Source organism: Coregonus clupeaformis, chromosome 35 (genome assembly GCF_020615455.1).
Source record: "Coregonus clupeaformis isolate EN_2021a chromosome 35, ASM2061545v1, whole genome shotgun sequence".
Classification (NCBI taxonomy): domain Eukaryota; kingdom Metazoa; phylum Chordata; class Actinopteri; order Salmoniformes; family Salmonidae; genus Coregonus; species Coregonus clupeaformis.
Genome location: NC_059226.1, coordinates 7,893,599 through 7,912,838, shown reverse-complemented (window position 1 = coordinate 7,912,838; position 19,240 = coordinate 7,893,599). Strand labels below are relative to the sequence as shown.

Sequence of the window (19,240 nt, the reverse complement as noted above, 5' to 3'; positions counted from 1 at the left end):
TTACTACTACTAAGTGCTTATATAACCATATTAAGCACCATGTCACTCAGGCACGTATTGTTAGATGGTTTAGCTGGTACAGTAGTATGCACTAGTGCTAATAGTGTTTCCACCCATTAGCACTGGAAGAATAGAAAAGAGAAAGCTATATATATATTGCTCAGAGAGCAGCTGTCATGCAGTAGGTGTGATTTCAAATCAATACAGAGGCAGCAATGCTACTGTACTGTACACCGAGGCAGTAATTCTACTGTACTGTACATCAGAGGCAGTAACACTACTGTACTGTACACCAGAGGCAGTAACACTACTGTACTGTACACCAGAGGCAGTAATACTACTGTACTGTACACCAGAGGCAGTAACGCTACTGTACTGTACATCAGAGGCAGTAATACTACTGTACTGTACACCAGAGGCAGTAACACTACTGTACTGTACACCAGAGGCAGTAATACTACTGTACTGTACACCAGAGGCGGCAGTAATACTACTGTACTGTACACCAGAGGCAGTAATACTACTGTACTGTACACCAGAGGCAGTAACACTACTGTACTGTACACCAGAGGCAGTAATACTACTGTACTGTACACCAGAGGCAGTAATACTACTGTACTGTACACCAGAGGCAGTAATACTACTGTACTGTACATCAGAGGCAGTAATACTACTGTACTGTACATCAGAGGCAGTAACACTACTGTACTGTACACCAGAGGCAGTAATACTACTGTACTGTACACCAGAGGCAGTAACACTACTGTACTGTACACCAGAGTTACCTACAGTAATGGTAGTGGTGCATAAGAAACGACAAAGCATTTGGCCTTGAGGGTTTAGCTTCACCTCTTGTGAATTGTAGTCGAAACCTTTCCGTTACTGCGGGCTAACAAACAGCAGTCCGCTCAAAATGAAGGATGCTGGTGATGCTGGTACAGAGTAAAGCTTGTGGCCATCTTTTTGCCAATTACTCCAATCTGTAGCTACTCCTTGTCTGCGCTCCAGGTGCTATACATGTTGCACCGTTGAAAGGCAAGCTCATCAATCTATTTTGGGGTGCATTGACTGGCGTTTCTTTGCTTTGAGATTGTAAACGGCTCTGTCCCCTTGTACTGCTGTTTGATTGACATGGCAGGAGACCCAGTCTGGGCTAAGCCTCAGCAGGCTCTCAGAGTGTCTCTCTAATGAAGGGCTCACGCTTCAGGCACACGAACACAATACAGCCCTGGAGCAGGCAGGGGGGCAGAGAGGTGTGGCGGCGACAAGCAAACAACGAATTGTGTGAATTTGCCGAGTCACAAGTCACTTGTGGAGTGTCTTGCAGCAGTGTTAACAAATTAATAAAAATCAACACTGGATCGTTGGGCTCAAGCATTGCCTCAGGTTTTCCTCCTAGAAAGAGAACACTTTCAGTGAGTCAATATTATTATTTGAAACTCTAAATAATTTAATGCATAATGTTTTCCTTTGTAAGCACTTCTGTGCAAGTTCAATCATACTTCAGAATCATTCTAGATACATGACATTGACCCAAAATAAATATGATGATTTATTTGTGTCCCGTTTCGTGTTTTGTGTCCTCTCAAATAGCTGAGAATGTCCAATTCACTTTAATTCGGCATAATTATAATTCAATAAAATTTAAGAAAATGAATTCCTCTATCTTAATAGTTGAATGGCATCTACCCCTTGTATCAAAGCATGATTAAATAGGCTAGGGTTATTAAGGAATGGTAAACATGTCAAGCAACTGTTTAAAGAGGTCCAAAAATCTTGATATCTCCTAGTTATTGTATCAAACCAAAATGTCTGTATGGTGTGTGGTATCGAATGCTACGCCACAGCTGTGTTTGGAAGATGTTGTTGCACTGTGCTGCTCTGGATTCTAAGCTAGACGTCAACACTGTGGCTTTATCAGACCCAAAAGCACATTACCAGCTCTCTCAGGCCCTTTAATGAATCAACTGTGGCAACAGTCATTAATATGAAGACGTTGTGTAATGCTTAGAGTGCAAACGCTCAGCTACTGAATCTTTCCACTATTGAGCGCTCTTGAAGTAAACTGAAAAAAATCAGCTGCGGGACGATTTTATTACAATTCGTCCTTTTCTTGATTTATGTATCCATTTGTGTTTGATCACTTAGAGAATCCAAGAGGCTCATCGTTTTAGAGAACCTAGTGTGCAAAAATTGTGTCAAGACTTGGTCCAGCAATATGTGCATGGCTATTGACATTGGTGTCTATATTCAGAAGGGCCACACAGCTCTTGTGAAAGATCCAGGTTATTGTGTGGTGATTTATTGAGCTCATACTGCAGCCAGAACAAAGTGCCCTAACCTGACAAGTAGGATGTCGTGGTGGTGAGTGATTCCCAGAGGCTTCAGTGGGCCACATTGCAGCAGAAGCCCAGTGTGCTCTGAATGATAACATGCTCATAACGGAATCAGAAGCAGCAAATTGATTTTCCACTTTTAGTTTTATCAATGTTGAATATTTGAATGGGCATACATTAACAGTGTGGGAGAGCTTGGCCGGATGGCTGGATGACTGTTCACTTTCACTCATTGCTTTGGAGCATTGGACAAGGATGTGTTAAAAGTACAGGGCACTTCTCTCTGTGTGCAGTGGGCTTGTTCAACACAGCCCTAATGATTGGTGCAGCCCTACAGTCAGCCACCCTCAACGTTGCACTTCCTTTCCTTCAACTCGATACTTAAAAAGAGTTAGGTGAAATAGGGGAAAGACAGCTCAGGTCATTTCCTCATTTTGGATTGTCCACAAAGAATGTACAAACCTCTCGCATCGTTCAGTACAGTACAATTCAGTCTAGCCGCAGGCACACCACCAGTAAACGCTCTTCAAGTCATTTGCAATCTGCAATTGTTTTGTTTATGTATTTGGAGAGGACCCTGCTATTTCTTCCAGCATTATCCCTCAAGCTTTCTGAAAATGTGATGGACATCAACATGCAGCACAGGGTGTAGGGACTTACACCTCACAGTGCTCTGCTTCCATCAATTAGAGTGCAACTGGCCTTAATGGGGGGCTGACTATACAATATCCTCATGGCATATCAATGCTGTTTGCACATTACAGGCCACATCCTTCCTTCAGATCTACATGCATAACTTGAAATTCCACACATAAGGGAGGCATTTATTATACATGTTTAAATGAGAAGATATTTGTTTCCATGGTGCTGTAGCTCATTATTATGTGGCATTGTGCAGTCTGACACAATACATCTGCAGGCCAATGTCACCAGGAGTTCATTTTGGATTAGCTATTTGTTCTCCAAGTCTAGAATAGTACATTTTGAATATGTCCAACTTACTCTGATTCATATTCTTCTCAGACAGAGAGATGAACTTTATGACTCAGCACTGTGATGCTCTGCAGTGCTCCAGTGGTCCTGCTCAATGTCCCCAGAATTCCACTGAGTCCAAACCCACTAATGGCACTGATGACAATAGTTATCTCCATCTTTTTCTGGCAGGGAGAGTTGTTGAGAGATCAGGAGGCACTGCAGGCCTTCTCATTCTCATTTCAAGCTTGGGGCATATCAGGAGATGATCTACTCCTAACTATTTTGATGTTTTACTGATATTCTCTAGATAAGATCTTATTCTTGGACGTAGTTCTGTTGTGCCTCCAGAGTTTTGTTACCAAATTTGTTCCCACCTGACCTCCTTATAACATTTCATTGAATATACATTTCAGTGAGACGTGTCGGTTATCGACGTTCTTGGTTGTGATCCAGGTAGCAGGCTTAGCTGTATCCCTCAAAGAAACTGTACCCCATGAGGACTGTTAATTAGCCTCACTTTTGTTTTTTGTTTCCTGATTAGCCTGCTACAGTACTCCAACCCTGTAGCAGGGATTACAAAGGAAAGTCATCTTCCACATAAATATGATGTGTTACTTGATATGTTTCATTAATAACTGAATACCAAGAGCTGGTTAAAAATAGATGTTCTTCAAGCTGTTATACTGTGATGAAAAATGCATCAGGCACCAGTGAGCAGGCTACTCGTTTCATGGTGTTGTGTTCTAGTTTCAATGGATTATCTAATAATTATTTTAACGCGACTTGAAAAGGACTTCACAAAAGGGGGGCAGTTGTTTGTGTCAGCATGTTGACTTGTGGTGTTTCAGAGGTTAATGGATGAAGTCATGGGTTAAGAGATTTAATGGAAACTATTCTAAAGCTCATCTCGTCACTGATCAAGCTATCTCTTCCGTTAATTATAGTGGGTCACACTTAATTAGCATAGTCTGGATTTTCAATCTATAGATGCTCTACAGATGGTCATACTATCAACAAACTATCTGTTGATAAGCAACTGCTTGCTAAGGTTACAGTTATGGTTAGGGTTAGGTTTAGAATCAGGGTTAGGATACGGATTAAGTTTAGGGTTAGGGTTAGGGTTAAGTTTAGGGTTAGGATAAGGGTTAGGGTTAAGTTTAGGGTTAGGATAAGGGTTAAGGTTATGGTTAGAACTAGGGTCAGGGTTAGTAGATACAGTGAGGGAAAAAAGTATTTGATCCCCTGCTGATTTTGTACGTTTGCCCACTGACAAAGACATGATCAGTCTGTAATTTTAAAATGCAAATCAATTTATAACATTTTTGACATGCGTTTTTCTGGATTTTTTTGTTGTTATTCTGTCTCTCACTGTTCAAATAAACCTACCATTAAAAATATAGACGGATCATTTCTTTGTCAGTGGGCAAACGTACAAAATAAGCAGGGGATCAAATACTTTTTTCCCTCACTGTAGTTAGCTGAAATGTTACTGATCTATCCAAATAAAGTGTTACCTTATAGTGTGCCATTCATGTTTGAAAAATACCCATTGCATCAATCACTTTGGTGTCTTCATGTAGCTTCGTCTTTGTTGTATTGAAAGCACACAATGTTGAAAGAATCTTTTCTATTCCTGAAAAGAATCTTGATCCATTAGTGTCTTAAGGGCTCCCACACTTTCCTTTTTGTGCCTCAGAAGCAATTCTAGATCACCATTGTACACTGGATTTCCATGCAACTCTCCGTAGCTTTTGAGGCCCCGGAGAAAAGCTGCTCAAAGCAATAATAGCCCCAGAGTAAAAAAAAACAACACATGCAGAGAGCCTGTTATACTGTCATGCTAATATTTCCACCCTACATATCCAGTATAATAACACATGATTGCCTGTGTCACTTAAGAGATCCTGCTTTGATTAAGTATAAAAGTCATTATGGCCCATTAGAAATCTCTATGAAGATACTGTTGGTGAATGATCCTTGAGAGCAAAAACAGGCATCTGTGTGTATGAGGCCATTCTCAGGAGCATATTACTATTCAGACACAGAGCCTTCCCAAAGAGGCAAAGATCAGCTACTAAATGAATAATTCCCCCGGCGAAGTACACGGAAAAAACATGTCATTTAATAGCTTCCCCTAGCATTCCTCAGTGCGCCATTCACTCCTTTTTACTTTAGAGTAGAACAGCCATGTTCACAACCACCAGTCCCTATACTCCATGAAAGTGGATGTAACAAAAGATGTTGAAACAATGTCTCAAATTCAGCCTTACACAGATCTGCATAGTGCCCTTTTACAGGGCAAGAGTTAAGTATACAGATTTTAGGTGCTATAACTATCATGACTCAGGATAAGACATACACAAAAATGTATGCACGCATGACTGTAAGTCGCTTTGGATAAAAGCGTCTGCTAAATGGCATATTATTATTATTATTATAAGACCCAGATGCAGACAGTTCAAAATAGCAAAACTTGATTTACAAAAATGGAGAAGGCAAACGACAGGTCAAGGTCAGGCAGAGGTCAGTAATCCAGATCAGAAACGGCAGGCAGGTTCAGGGTCGGGGCAGGCAGAGGTCAGTAATCCAGAGCAGAGTCCGAAAGGTACAGAAACGGCAGGCAGGCTCAGGGTCGGGGCAAGCAGAGGTTGGGTAATCTAGAACAGTGTCACAAGGTACAAAACAGCAGGTAGGCTCAGGGTCAGGACAGGCAGAATGGTCAAAACCGGGAAAAACTGGAAAACGGGCTAGAGCAAAATAGGAGTATGGGAAAACTGCTGGTAGGCTTGACGAGACAAGACGAAATGGCAACAGACAAACATAGAACACAGGTATAAATACACTGGGGATAGTGGGGAAGATGGGTGACACCTGGAGGGGGGTGGAGTCAATCACAAAGACAGGTGAAACAGATCAGGGCGTGACAATAATATTGAGCGCGACATTTGTTACGTTGACAGGTTGAAGCATTAACTTTACATAATGGAATAGTTAGCAGACATCATATTTGGACATGAAGCGCTTCTAAAATGACAGTGGGGGGCAGTGAATTCCTTACAGTCATGACAATGTCATCTTGATGTATTCATGACATGATTACATTTTTAGATGGCTCATGAATGTCATATGAACGTTAGCATTTCAACTGACTGGTCGCAAAAGGTGAAAGCCATTAAGTAATGATGGAATGTTATTTTATCACAGCATAGTTGAAGAGTTTCACTTTTTTTGTAATTCTAGCGTTCGTCAGAGCATCAACATTAGCAAACATGTAGGCGTTACAAAATATGGTTATATGCAGTATAGTCCTCATTGTATCACATTACACAAATGCTCCACTACACCTCCAGAGTCCAATAAGGACGTACTGTACATGATGCCAATATCCGCTGCTGTTATCAATTCTCTCTAGAGTAGTTAGTCAACCTCACCATTACAGCTGGTCATGAGCATTAAGCTTGAAAATGAGTTAGAGTCAAGCTGAAGTTCCATCTCTAATTTCTCACAAAAATACCAAATAAAAAACATGAACAGTGTTCTCCTCCCTTGTGTCCTGAGGTCCTTCCTTTAACTAAGGTAGTGCGTTATTAAGCATGTTGTTATGATTAATTATTTTGCTTATTAGCACTTTGGTGGTTGGTTAAATGAGATCGCCTGAAGATTCCAGCTCCCCATGGACTAAAGAAATGTATCTCACACGTGTTGTGTTGGTTTGAATTTAACTTAACTTTTCTCACACTTCTTTCAGTATAACAACCCATCTTAACATTTAAAGTACACAAGCTTGTACAATAATGCCATATACCTTCAATATTGAACCAGTAAACTTGTACTAAAAGTATCTGGAAAACCAATTTGTTTGAAATGTGTTTGGAAGGGCCAGAGAATATTTACATTGCCTGATGGTAGATAATAACACTATAAAATCTATTTTTGGCATGTTCATTTCAAGGATTTCGGTGTGTGTTGTTTTCCTAGTGGCTTGCTGTTTGCGTGTCCATCAGAAAAGTCGTACTCTCTCAGTCTCCCTAGGGGGAACTAACAGTGTGGCTTCTCGCATCCTTGCCTCCAGGTCTAATGGAGAGACTGACTCACTCAGATGTGAAATCAAGTTTACAGAAACAGGGTCTGTTTTCCTACTGGATCTTGAGCATAGCCCAACAAAGTGAGAGTTCAACAAATACGAAACAAATAGTTGCCTTGGAAAATGATCCATGTGGTCTTCCTGGAATCAGTATTTTCCACCCAAACTTAACTTAATTGCCTGAATCCATTGTTTTTAGATTAGATTGGTTGCATTGCATTTAGAGAGGTTGGTTGCATTGTACCACCACATATATATCTCTATAGTCACTTTTCAATCCAACTGATGATTCATTGTGTGGTCTAAATATTTCCATTTTACAGACCAGTATAATTATGATTTAAATGGTTTGACTATCCAGATCTGTTTACACTTGATTGATATCCAGATACAATGGATCCCTGACTACCTCCGGAGGTAGTCAGGAAGATCTGATCACAATCAGATCGCAATGCATCTTTAAATCATCTACACGTGTCTAAAAATGTGTGCACAATCAGAATGTGAACAAAATCAGGTATAAACGGGGCTTCTGTTTCCATCATGTGGAGGCTGTTCATTTTCATAGGGTGTCCTCGTGGTGATTGTCTAAGCATTAACCCAGTGTGTGCATCTCAGCCCATCACCAAGAAGCATTATGGTGATACTCATGAACACACGACTGCATACTTCTCCTCTTAAAATGACCTCCAAGAAGGCCAGCCACTAGAGGCAAAGCCCTCAGCCCTCTCTTATGGCGGTCTTGCTTTTAAGACACCTCAAATCAAATCAAAGTTTATTGGTCGCGTACACAATTTAGCAGGTGTTATAGCAGGTGCAGTGAAATGCTAATATTACTAGGTCCTAAAAATGCTGTAAACCTTACATCATCCTACAGTATGTTACTGTGCTGTGTAGTGCTGCACCTGTCTCCAGCTCTGCCTTTTGGGAATATTCCCTTGGAATTACGCTCTTGTACAAAAAGCCACCGCACTTAGCAATTCACTTTCTTCTTCTACAAAGCTTTTGTGAGCCTATGGCATTTTTTCATACCTGGAAGATTATTATAATTTTTTTTGTATTTGTATTTTCTGCAAATAACACATATCACACATTATTGTGATTGCTTTAAGTAGGGTGAATATAGGATCTTTTCAGAGCAAAGGAATAACAAAAGATACACATACTAACCCATATTTACTTTCTGTTCAAAATGCTCTTTAAAATTAATTGGCCAGGGAATGGTTCTTTCATTATTCATTGAATTCACTCTTTTGTGTTGCACTGCTTTGAAGTATTTAACATAGAGGGGAATACACAACAAAGTTTGTAATTGGCAAATGTTGGATTTCCACATTAAAAGCCCCAGTTTAAAATGTTCTTAAGGCACAGCTGACATTGTATTAATGTTCTATTGTTCAGCCTTGTCATGTTCTTCTTTAGTACAAAATTAATTGTATTTTCTTCTCGACAGACCGAGGGAGTGGAATGGACAGATGGTTATCTCACAACTAACTGGCAACATCTTTCTACTACACATCTTTCACAGTGAATAAAGTACAAGTACAATCGAGCCAGACAAAACAATGTATTGGGAATCCATATTGTTGACATTCCATCCAAGACAACTAATCGGTGTGATGCGTGTAATCTGTGTGGTTTGAATCCCGGCCTTAACTTAATTCCATCACTATGTATAACCAATGCTATGACATTACTGTTGCTTTCTGTGGTTCCCTTTATAATTGTCACGACTTCGGCCGATGCTCCCTCCCCTCCTTGTTCGGGCAGGCTTCGGCGTTCGTCGTCACCGGCTTACTAACCACTGCCGCCCCAATCATCATCACATTTGTCTTGTCTTGTCAATCACACACACCTGGTTCCTATCCCCTAATTAGTCAGTGTATAAGTGTTCCCTCTGCCCCCTTGTCCTTGTGGGTGATTGTTAGTTGTGAGAGTAGTGTAGCTCAGTGGAGCTACTCGTAACATATTGTTGCCAGGGTAGATTTCCCCCTGTGCCTATGTATTATTGGATATCCGTTACAGTGTATTTGCCAGGGATGATAGTTTCCCCTGTGCCTGTTTCATTGATCGCTATTTGAGCGCATTTGTGTGTCAACGAAGGAATAAACTCTGTATTCGGTGATTACCCTCCTGCGCCTGACTCCGTTCATCACACTCATCACAATAATTTGTGTGATATTTGACATAGAACAGATTGTAATGCAATCTGTGTATCTTGGCAGACAGAATGTTATACGTGCAGTATCTTCATAGCAATAATTTATTAATGGTCTAGGAAATTCAACCCCATACCCATGGGGAACATCATTAACTTGAGACAGTAATACCTAAGGACTTCACTAATCGCTTGTAGCAATGTCCTGTAATATTGCTATCATTATCACGAATTGAAACAGGGTGTCCAGGGTGTCCTCAATAATTAATACATTAGTATATTATTTCAGACACAAAGGGAATGCATTTCCAGTGCAACATAGCTTATTTTATGGAATACTATCTTGGAGGAAAGTGCATGGCAGTGATTTAGAAATTGTGAGCAATTGCGTCAAACTGAAGTGGACCACAGCAGGGCTATTTTGGTCCACATACCCATGTGTGCCCCTCTGCACTTGTCAGCAGCTGAGCAGAGTCAGTCAGTCAGATCGGACTGAGTTGATGCCCATCCTTTCAGTGCTCAGGGTCAGTGTGCCGGTGATGTGCCATAAACTCCTGCTCTCTCTCTCCAAGACCATATGGGGCCTGCACCTCCTCCTGGGCTCCTGCTCCCCCCTGAGGCCCACTCCCCACCCCCTGCCCCATGCCCCACCTCAGAAACACTTACATCACAAATAGGTCAGATTTCTGTCAAAACTACACGTATCAGTAGAGAAGAGCATCAGCATCTGAGATAACATGGGGGGAGGGGATGATTCTGCTCTAATAGGAGATGTGATGTGATTCTTGTTTACGTGACATTCTGTTTCCTTAATTTAATTACTTAACTGATTTTTACAAATATGTGCAAGAAACAACATTTACTTTCATTTGAAATCCTCCTGGGGTTTTGCACTTCTCGTCCGTTTATATTTTATTCTCGGTTTAAAATTTTTTCTCTGGAAAATAATGTATTGAGTTACGAATGTGTTTAATAACAGTGAAGACCCATGTAGACGTGTTGTTTTTTTATATAAATATTTGCGAGACCCTTTGTATTCCCTCAGGGGTCTGAGCCGAGGGAAGGGTTTTCAGTTCTGCAGTGTAGGCTAGCTGGGGCAGCTGCAGGATCGATCCTGCCAAGGACACAGGGCTTCCCAGGCCTGTTCAATGGCATAAAATGGGTCTTTGAACAGCTAAATGGAGTCATTATGATGAGTAATTAAAAGAATAGCGCCCAAGACTCCCCAAACTCTTCTTTTGGTTCTTGGTTCCGCCGTCTTTTGGGGGTTTTCATAGGCGTTAGGGCAGCTGCCTCGGGCACTCAAACTATCACCTCTTTCAACAGAATGCAAATTGCATCCTTACCAACTAATTGAATGGCTTTATCTATCGTCCTCGGATTTATTGAAATTCTAGCTGTGTTTCAGATGTCCATTAGCTGCTGTTCAACATTGCATTTCTGTCTGTGTTTTTCTCCAGTCACTGCATGTCACGCAAACAGTGGATCACAGGAGAGGGGAATAGAGAATCATTTCATTTGAACAAGAGTACAGATATGAATACTGATAGCGCACTCATCTGAAGCTTGCGTTAATATGTATGTAAGTGTCTCTATATAGGAACTTTTCATTAGTGCAGTGTTGTGTAGAGACTTCATAAACAGGATCATACCAACATGAGTAAAGACAACATGTTCTATTTAGCTAGCAAATTACATATACTGGGTACAAAGCATCCGTTTCCCATCATTGTCTTGCTTTCCTGTAATATGAACAGAGAGAACACCCATGTTCCCCCTTGGCAGTGAGTATGGAAACTAGTCATTGGGTTTATACGGGAAGCCATTTAGAGGGAGGAAAGCAAATTGAGTTTTGTTTAATTAGTACGAGGGGTTTGCTGATCACAGGAAGTTGCATGGCCAGAATATGGTATACAGGATTTCATTAGCTTGTTCCTGTTAATTGAGGTTTATAGAGTGAATCAACATAAATGTATACTGTTGGTGGTACTGGAGGACCGGAGTTGGGAACCACTGCTTTATGAGCCCTACTAAAACCCATGACCCTGTTCTGAACCAAAACAGCAGTGTGCCGCATACGTGAGCTGGCTAGATACTAGATACTAAAATATGTATTTCTACCAGGATTTCTATCTTTGTTTGGACAGAAATGTTTTAAAACCACTCAAACGTTATTGAGAGATTCATTCACACATTGCACTCTGCCATATGTTTTCCTGTGCGTAGAGCAAACAAGAGCAGTTGGATTTAGCCTTCGATTATCTGTGTGTTTCCCCAGAGGACCAGAAGAAGGATCCATGAGGACTGGACTGATGCTGCTGGAGGATCCCAGAGATGCTTTTACTTATCAGAGACATTAACCCAGATAGCAGAGGTAAGTCCAGTGACTGGCATGGATTCAACCTTAGGATGACTCCCTCCCAATGATACGCTGCCCTGTAATGTGTGTCCCTAAGAGGATCCCGGGGAATCTATCTCTAATCTACCGGTCACAATACGCTTGGATAACTACAAGAGACAAGACATGCACTCACAGGACATGGCATTCCCAACAAAATAAAATACATTCAAAGGGACAGTTCTAAATTCACTGGGGGGGTCATGAAAAAAAGCACCCCCCTCCCCAACGTTACAAATATTTTCACCTGACCCTCCCTTTGTACATGTTTATGACCACAAATAACAATAACTGTAGCGACCCTGTGTTTATAAATGTGGATAAACGTCGACTTTGCCACTTCGGCATGTTTTTGTGGCACAGTCGATGCCACGCAGGGCTACGGGCCAGAAGGTTGAGGGTTCGCCGACCACCACGGACAAGCTTGCTCTCCCTGCCTGTTTCACTAGGCCTACACTACGATCAGAGCCGGCTGCAGACCATGATCAGCTAGGGGGAAATCAGATTTGCTACATTTTGATGGCGCATTTATAATTATATAAAATATATGCAACAAATGTTCCACTAACAGCTTTCTGTACCAATGCACCACACAACCAATAAATAAAGCATACTGACTTCGGTGCTTCAATATCATGGTTTGCATTTTCATATACACTGAGTGTACAAAACATTAGGATCACCTGCTCTTTCCATGACATAGACTGACCAGGTGAATCCAGGTGAAAGCTATGATTTCTTATTGATGTCACTTGGTCACAGGTTAAAAAATGATTTTTAAGCCTTGAGACAATTGAGACATGAATTGTGTATGTGTGCCATTCAGAGGGTGAATGGGCAAGACAAAAGATTGAAGTGCCTTTGAACAGGGTATGGTAGTAGGTGCAAGGTGCACCGGTTTAGTGTGTCAAAAACTGCAACGCTGTTGGGTTTTTCACGCTGAACAGTTTCCAACAGTGTATCAAGAATGGTCCACCACCCAAAGGACATTCAGCCAACTTGACACAACTGTGGGAAGCATTGGAGTCAGCATGGGCCAGCATCCCTATGGAACACTTTTGACGCCTTGTAGAGTCCATGCCCCAACAAATTGAGGGTGTTCTGAGGTTAAATGGGGGGTGCAACTCAATATTAGGAAGGTGTTCCTAATGTTTTGTACACTCAGTGTACAATTACAAAGATACAGACAAATAAAGGTTCTACTGTTCACACATTAGCCAGCTTTTGACATTATTTAAAAAAGTGTTTATGGTTGGTATGGCTTTGCTGTGGTGGTTTGTTCCACTCAACAGCGGCAGTATATAGAAATGTGTTCTTACCAGGTAGACTGTTATATTTAAAACAGTGAATATTGGAGTCTCTGGCTCTGGTATTATGATGCTGGACATCTTTAACAAATGAAAAATAGTTGGATAGGTACCTGGGGGCTGAATCCGTGATAATTCTGTGGACCAGACCAAGTTGAATTAATACTACTCTTTTTTTCTACAGACAACCAGCCTAAATGCTTAAAATGCTTGACCTCCAGATGAGTATGTGGGGGTAGTTTAAGCACAATTACAAGCTTGTTTTGGCTGGTCTGTAGCTTATTCTTTATATGTTTGGGGCTGCTGGTGAACCAGGATGTGCAGGCATAATCAAAGTGACACTGGACTAGCCCACTTGCCAGAGTCTTTATGGTGTCTATAGCTAGGTTGCCATCCAATTGGCAAAAGATTTTAATGCAAATATAAAAAGAATGCATTAAAAAAATATTTTCCCATCCAACACAATCCCACACTCAATTTGTGCAAATATGTACAAAAAGTATTTCAGCAGATTTCGTGCATTATTGTGTGAAAGACAAACATTTTTGTGCGACTTAATTCGTAAGGAAAGACACACGTTTTTGTAGTAAAGAAAAAAATTGTGGGGGCAAACTTATTAGAGCAATGGTGACCTACACTGCCTTTTTTTTGTGTCTCACATTTATTTATATAAAACAAACAAACGTGTTAACAACCCAATATTGTTAATCAATCAGGTTGTCACCAAAATAATTATAATATAATAGTAGCCTTATGTTGTTGTTTTTTATTATTAATGCCAATACTGTTTACTATGCTTGTTTTCACTGAATACTTTGGGATACTGGTGCACTTGTAGTCAGAAAGGCCCTTTATTAATGTAGGCAACAGTAGGCCTACACCATGTTCTTCATAACACATTTCATATTTCGTGAAGCCTACATTACACAATTTTCTTAATAATGCATTTAATACAAAGGCTCCACTTTTTCCTGTACATTACACCATTTCTTTCATAATGCATTTTATACAAGGCCATGTCGAAGTTTCTGAGGGTTGCCAGATTGGAGAAAAAATACAGATTTTTATTTTATTTCTTTAGGTATTTGATTGGGAATGGGGATACAATTTTATGATGGGAAATTATAATACACACCATAATACACACACACGCACACAAACACTTACACACATATACACACATTCACTTTGTTTGTTATAATGTTATAGCCAACTCTTGACTTTTGTATGAATTACTTTTAATTAAATATTTGCATGTAGTTGTCATATATTCATTATCTTTAACTGGTTAAATGTTTGTAGTTTGCATGTTTCAGTAATGATTAACATGGTTAAATAGTCCTAAATCTCTGCTTGATTTAGCTTTTGGTATATTTGGATTTTTATACACATTCTGTATTTCCACTGACTAAAGCAACAATTAATCAATACACTACTGTAAATAAATGGACACTACCTGTTATAAAATGTAAATTGCTCTCCATAAATAAATGAAGCCATTTGGCTATTGTGACGAGGTGTAGGAGGTAAAATCAGGCGCAGGAGGTAAAATACCGAAGTCCAGAGTTTATTCCGTTTGCATAAATCAAACGCCCCAAGCGTCAAACGAAACTATACAAGGGAAAACATCCACCTTGGCAATAACACAGTGAAATGTAGCTCAACCGAGCTACACGCTCTCACAACAAGCAATCACTCACAAAGACAAGAGGGAACAGAGGGAACACTTATACACATACTAATTAGGGGAATGAGCACCAGGTGTGTGTGATTGACAAGACATGACAAGTGGAGTGATGAGAATGGGATCGGCAGTAGCTAGTACTCCGGTGACGACGAACACCGAAGCCTGCCCGAACCAGGAGGGGGGGCAGCCTCGGCGGAAGTCGTGACAGCTATGGGTTTCACAGCCCTATAATAATGCTACAAGCTATATCAACTTTTAAATGGTTTATTTACAACCTAAGATGTTGGGAATATTGGCATAGGAGAGTCTGAAATGAATTAAATACCCTAACCCAAAGCTATGTTCAATGTCAGCAGCAATTTCCAGTGAGAAAGTCTGACATATCAGTCTTCACCAATGAGAACCAAGTGGAGCTTCGTCCTTCATGACTGTGAAAGGCCTCGATTCTAGGCCGTAGAAAATCCTACATCCATCTCATTAGATCAGAAAAGGCTGGATCAACAGTGATTCATATTACTGGTTTGCATCCTAAAAAAAGGATAGTTGTGTTTTGCGGTATAATGCACTTACATTATTTGTCTACCCATATGATGTGGATCATTGTCAGGTTATTGGATATATAAGCTTCAGTAACAAAATAACAACATGGTTGTAATAACACTTTAAACAGGTAGTTTGTAAATGTGAATAATGTTGCTTATCCATTGTTGCTTATCCATTGTTGCTTATCCATTGTTCACTAGATATATCAATGTAATTACACCCAACACAATGTTGAAGAACAGAATGCTTCCCACCACTAGATCACATAACTAGGCGTGAGCTGGATGTGATCCTAACCCTGCCACCAGTGTAGCAGAAGAAAGTGAAAGCTGCAACAGGGACTCTAACCAGGGCTAATAAGTGGCAAAGTGAGCTCTAACGGCCGTTGCCATGAAAGCCTAGTAGGCCTCTGGGCAGTGGCAGTAAGCCTACAATGCTGGCATATGCTTTGTTACAATAGCCTAACTATATAACATGATTGACACAACCGTAATAATCATCATGAAACGGCCTTGGAAGTGCCATAAGTGTAAGACAACATAATTCATTATTTTACATTAACCTGTTTAACTGCATTGATATGGCTTAATTGATCATAGTCCAGACTCGTTATAGTTGCAAATACCACACAGTTGCACCAGGGGAATTTAAACCAAACAGATGGTTTCCCCACATTTATTGATGAATTATTTTCCCATCATGAAAATGTATCCCCATTACCCAATCAAATACCTTCATCGATACCACAAAAAAAAAAACAGACAAATACAGCTTCTTACTCCAATCTGGCAACCCTCATAAAATCAGATATAGTACCAGTATCACAAAATATTAAGTGAAAACAAGCATAGAAAACAGCATTGGCATTAATAAAAAAAAAAAAAAAAAAAAAAACTTAAGGCTACTATTATATTGTAAGCATTTCTGTGACAACCTAGTTGATTAACAATATTGGGTTGTTAATACGTTTGGTTTTTTATATAAATAAATGTGGGATACAAAAAAAGGCAGCGTAGAACATCATTGCCCAAAATGCATTGCTCCAATATTTTTCAAAAGATTGTTCCAAAGCTTGCCTCCCAAATTGTTATTTTCCTATGAATGAAGTCACACAAAACACTAAAACGCAAAAATACACTACCAGTCAAAAGTTTGGACACACCTACTCATTCAAGGGTTTTTCTTTATTTTCACTATTTTTTACATTGTAGAATAATAGTGAAGACATGAAGTAACACATATGGAATCATGTAGTAACCAAAAAAGTGTTAAAAAAATAAAAATAAATGTTTTATTTGAGATTCTTCAAACAGCCACCCTTTGCCTTGATGACAGCTATGCACACGCTTGGCATTCTCTCAACCAGCTTCATGAGGTAGTCACCTGGAATGCATTTCAATTAACAGGAGTGCCTTCTTAAAAGTTAACTTGTGGAATTTCTTTCCTTCTTAATGTGTTTGAGCCAATCAGTTGTGTTGTGACAAGGTAGGGGGGGTATACAGAAGATAGCCCTATTTGGTAAAAGACCAAGTCCATATTATGGCAAGAACAGCTCAAATAAGCAAAGAGAAATGACAGACCATTATTACTTTAAGACATGAAGGTCAGTCAATACGGAACATTTCAAGAACTTTGAAAGTTTCTTCAAGTGCAGTCGCAAAAACCATCAAGCTCTATGATGAAACTGGCTCTCATGAGGACCGCCACAGGAATGGAATACCCAGAGAGTTACCTATGCTGCAGAGGATAAGTTCATTAGAGTTAGCAGCCTCAGAAATTGCAGCCCAAATAAATGCTTCACAGAGTTCAAGTAACAGACACATCTCAACATCAACTGTTCAGAGGGGACTGTGTGAATCAGGCCTTCATGGTCAAATTGCTGCAAAGAAACCACTATTAAAGGACACCAATAAGAAGAAGAGACCTGCTTAGGCCAAGAAACACGAGCAATGGACATTAGACCGGTGGAAATTTGTCAAAATTTGAGAATTTTGGTTCTAACCGCTGTGTCTTTGTGAGACGCGGTGTGGGTGAACAGATGATCTCTGCATGTGTAGTTCCCACCGTAAAGCATGGAGGAGGAGGTGTTTTGGTGTGGGGGTGCTTTGCTGGTGACACTGTCTGTGATTTATTTCGAATTCAAGGCACACTTAACCAGCATGGCTACCACAGCATTCTGCAGTGATACGCCATCCCATCTGGTTTGGGCTTAGTGGGACTATCATTTGTTTTCCAACAGGACACCTCCAGGCTGTTTAAGGGCTTTTTTTACCAAGAAGGAGAGTAATGGAGTGCTGCATCAGATGACCTGGCCTCCACAATCCCCCGACCTCAATCCAGTTGAGATGGTTTGGGATGAGTCAGACGGCAGAGTGAAGGAAAAGCAGCCAACAAGTGCTCAGCATATGTGGGAACTCGTTCAAGACTGTTGGAAAAGCATTCCAGGTGAAGCTGGTTGAGAGAATGCGAAGCGTGTGCAAAGCTGTCATCAAGGCGAAGGGTGGCTACTTTGAAGAATCTCAAATATAAAATATGTGTTCCTCATGAGAGCCAGTTTCATCATAGCGCTTGATGGTTTGTGCGACTGCACTTGAAGAAACTTTCAAATTTCTTGAAATGTTCCGTATTGACTGACCTTCATGTCTTAAATTAATGATGGACTGTCGTTTCTCTTTGCTTATTTGAGCTGTTCTTGCCATAATATGGACTTTGTCCTTTACCAAATAGGGCTATCTTCTGTATACCACCCCTACCTTGTCACAACACAACTGATTGGATCAAATGCATTGATAAGGAAAGAAATTCCACAAATTAACTTTTAACAAGGCACACCTGTTAATTGAAATGCATTCCAGGTGACTACCTTATGAAGCTGGTTGAGAAAATGCCAAGAGTGTGCAAAGCTGTCATCAAGGCAAAGGGTGGCTGTTTGAAGAATCTCAAATATAAAATATATTTTCATTTGTTTAACACTTTTTTGGTTACTACATGATTCCATATGTGTTATTTCATAGGTTTGATGTCTTCACTATTATTCTACAATAGTAGAAAATAGTAAAAATAAAGAAAAACCCTTGAATGAGTAGGTGTGTCTAAACTTTTGACTAGTACTGTACTTTTCTACATATTTGCACATATTGAGTGTGAGATTGTGCTGTTCCATCAGAGTAGAGTTTCCATCTAATTTAATGTGTTGTGGATAAAATAACAATAACTTTTGTGGTTAAATTCTCATGTACTGAATAAAAAACACAAGTTAAAATGGTTTCCATTGCATTTTCAACTCTAGGCCTGCTGATGGTTTTGTCATCAAAAATGTTGCGTAGGTATAGTGAATGTGCCCACTCTGGTATTGGCATGTGCACTGTAGCCAACAGCTCGCAGATACAGAGCGGGTATAGGCTACATGATCAGATCATTATGGACAAAAGTGTGATATTATTTTTATTTGTCAAACAGCAGCCAAGCATTGATCATTATGACACCAGAATAAGACCCTAGATATTTATTGAAAGGAGCATCAAGCTCATCGCTGTGCACTTTACCACCCTGTGAAAATTCATCATTATTTCATCTGTAGCCTAATAAATGGTATGCTTTCCCATGATGTTCTGACATTTTTCATCTGACATGTACTTTACTCGCATAAAGAGGTTGGATGGAAACCTGGTTAATGTCAAGCCATTTTGAGGATTCTGAAATTGTATTTGGGATGAACATGCGCATGCCAACAGGAGACTTTTGAAGTAGCC

General features: G+C 40.1%; 1 protein-coding gene across 2 annotated transcripts in view; it reads left to right on the top strand.

The window, feature by feature from the left end:
- Positions 1–19,240, top strand: part of LOC121551158 (protein ELFN1-like) — a 96,634-nt gene that overhangs the window by 40,500 nt on the left and 36,894 nt on the right. For both annotated transcript variants that reach the window (XM_041863708.2, XM_041863709.2), the window contains exon 2: positions 11,832–11,927. The gene's annotated coding sequence lies outside the window, so the exon portion shown is untranslated. The remainder of the gene's footprint in view (positions 1–11,831; positions 11,928–19,240) is intronic.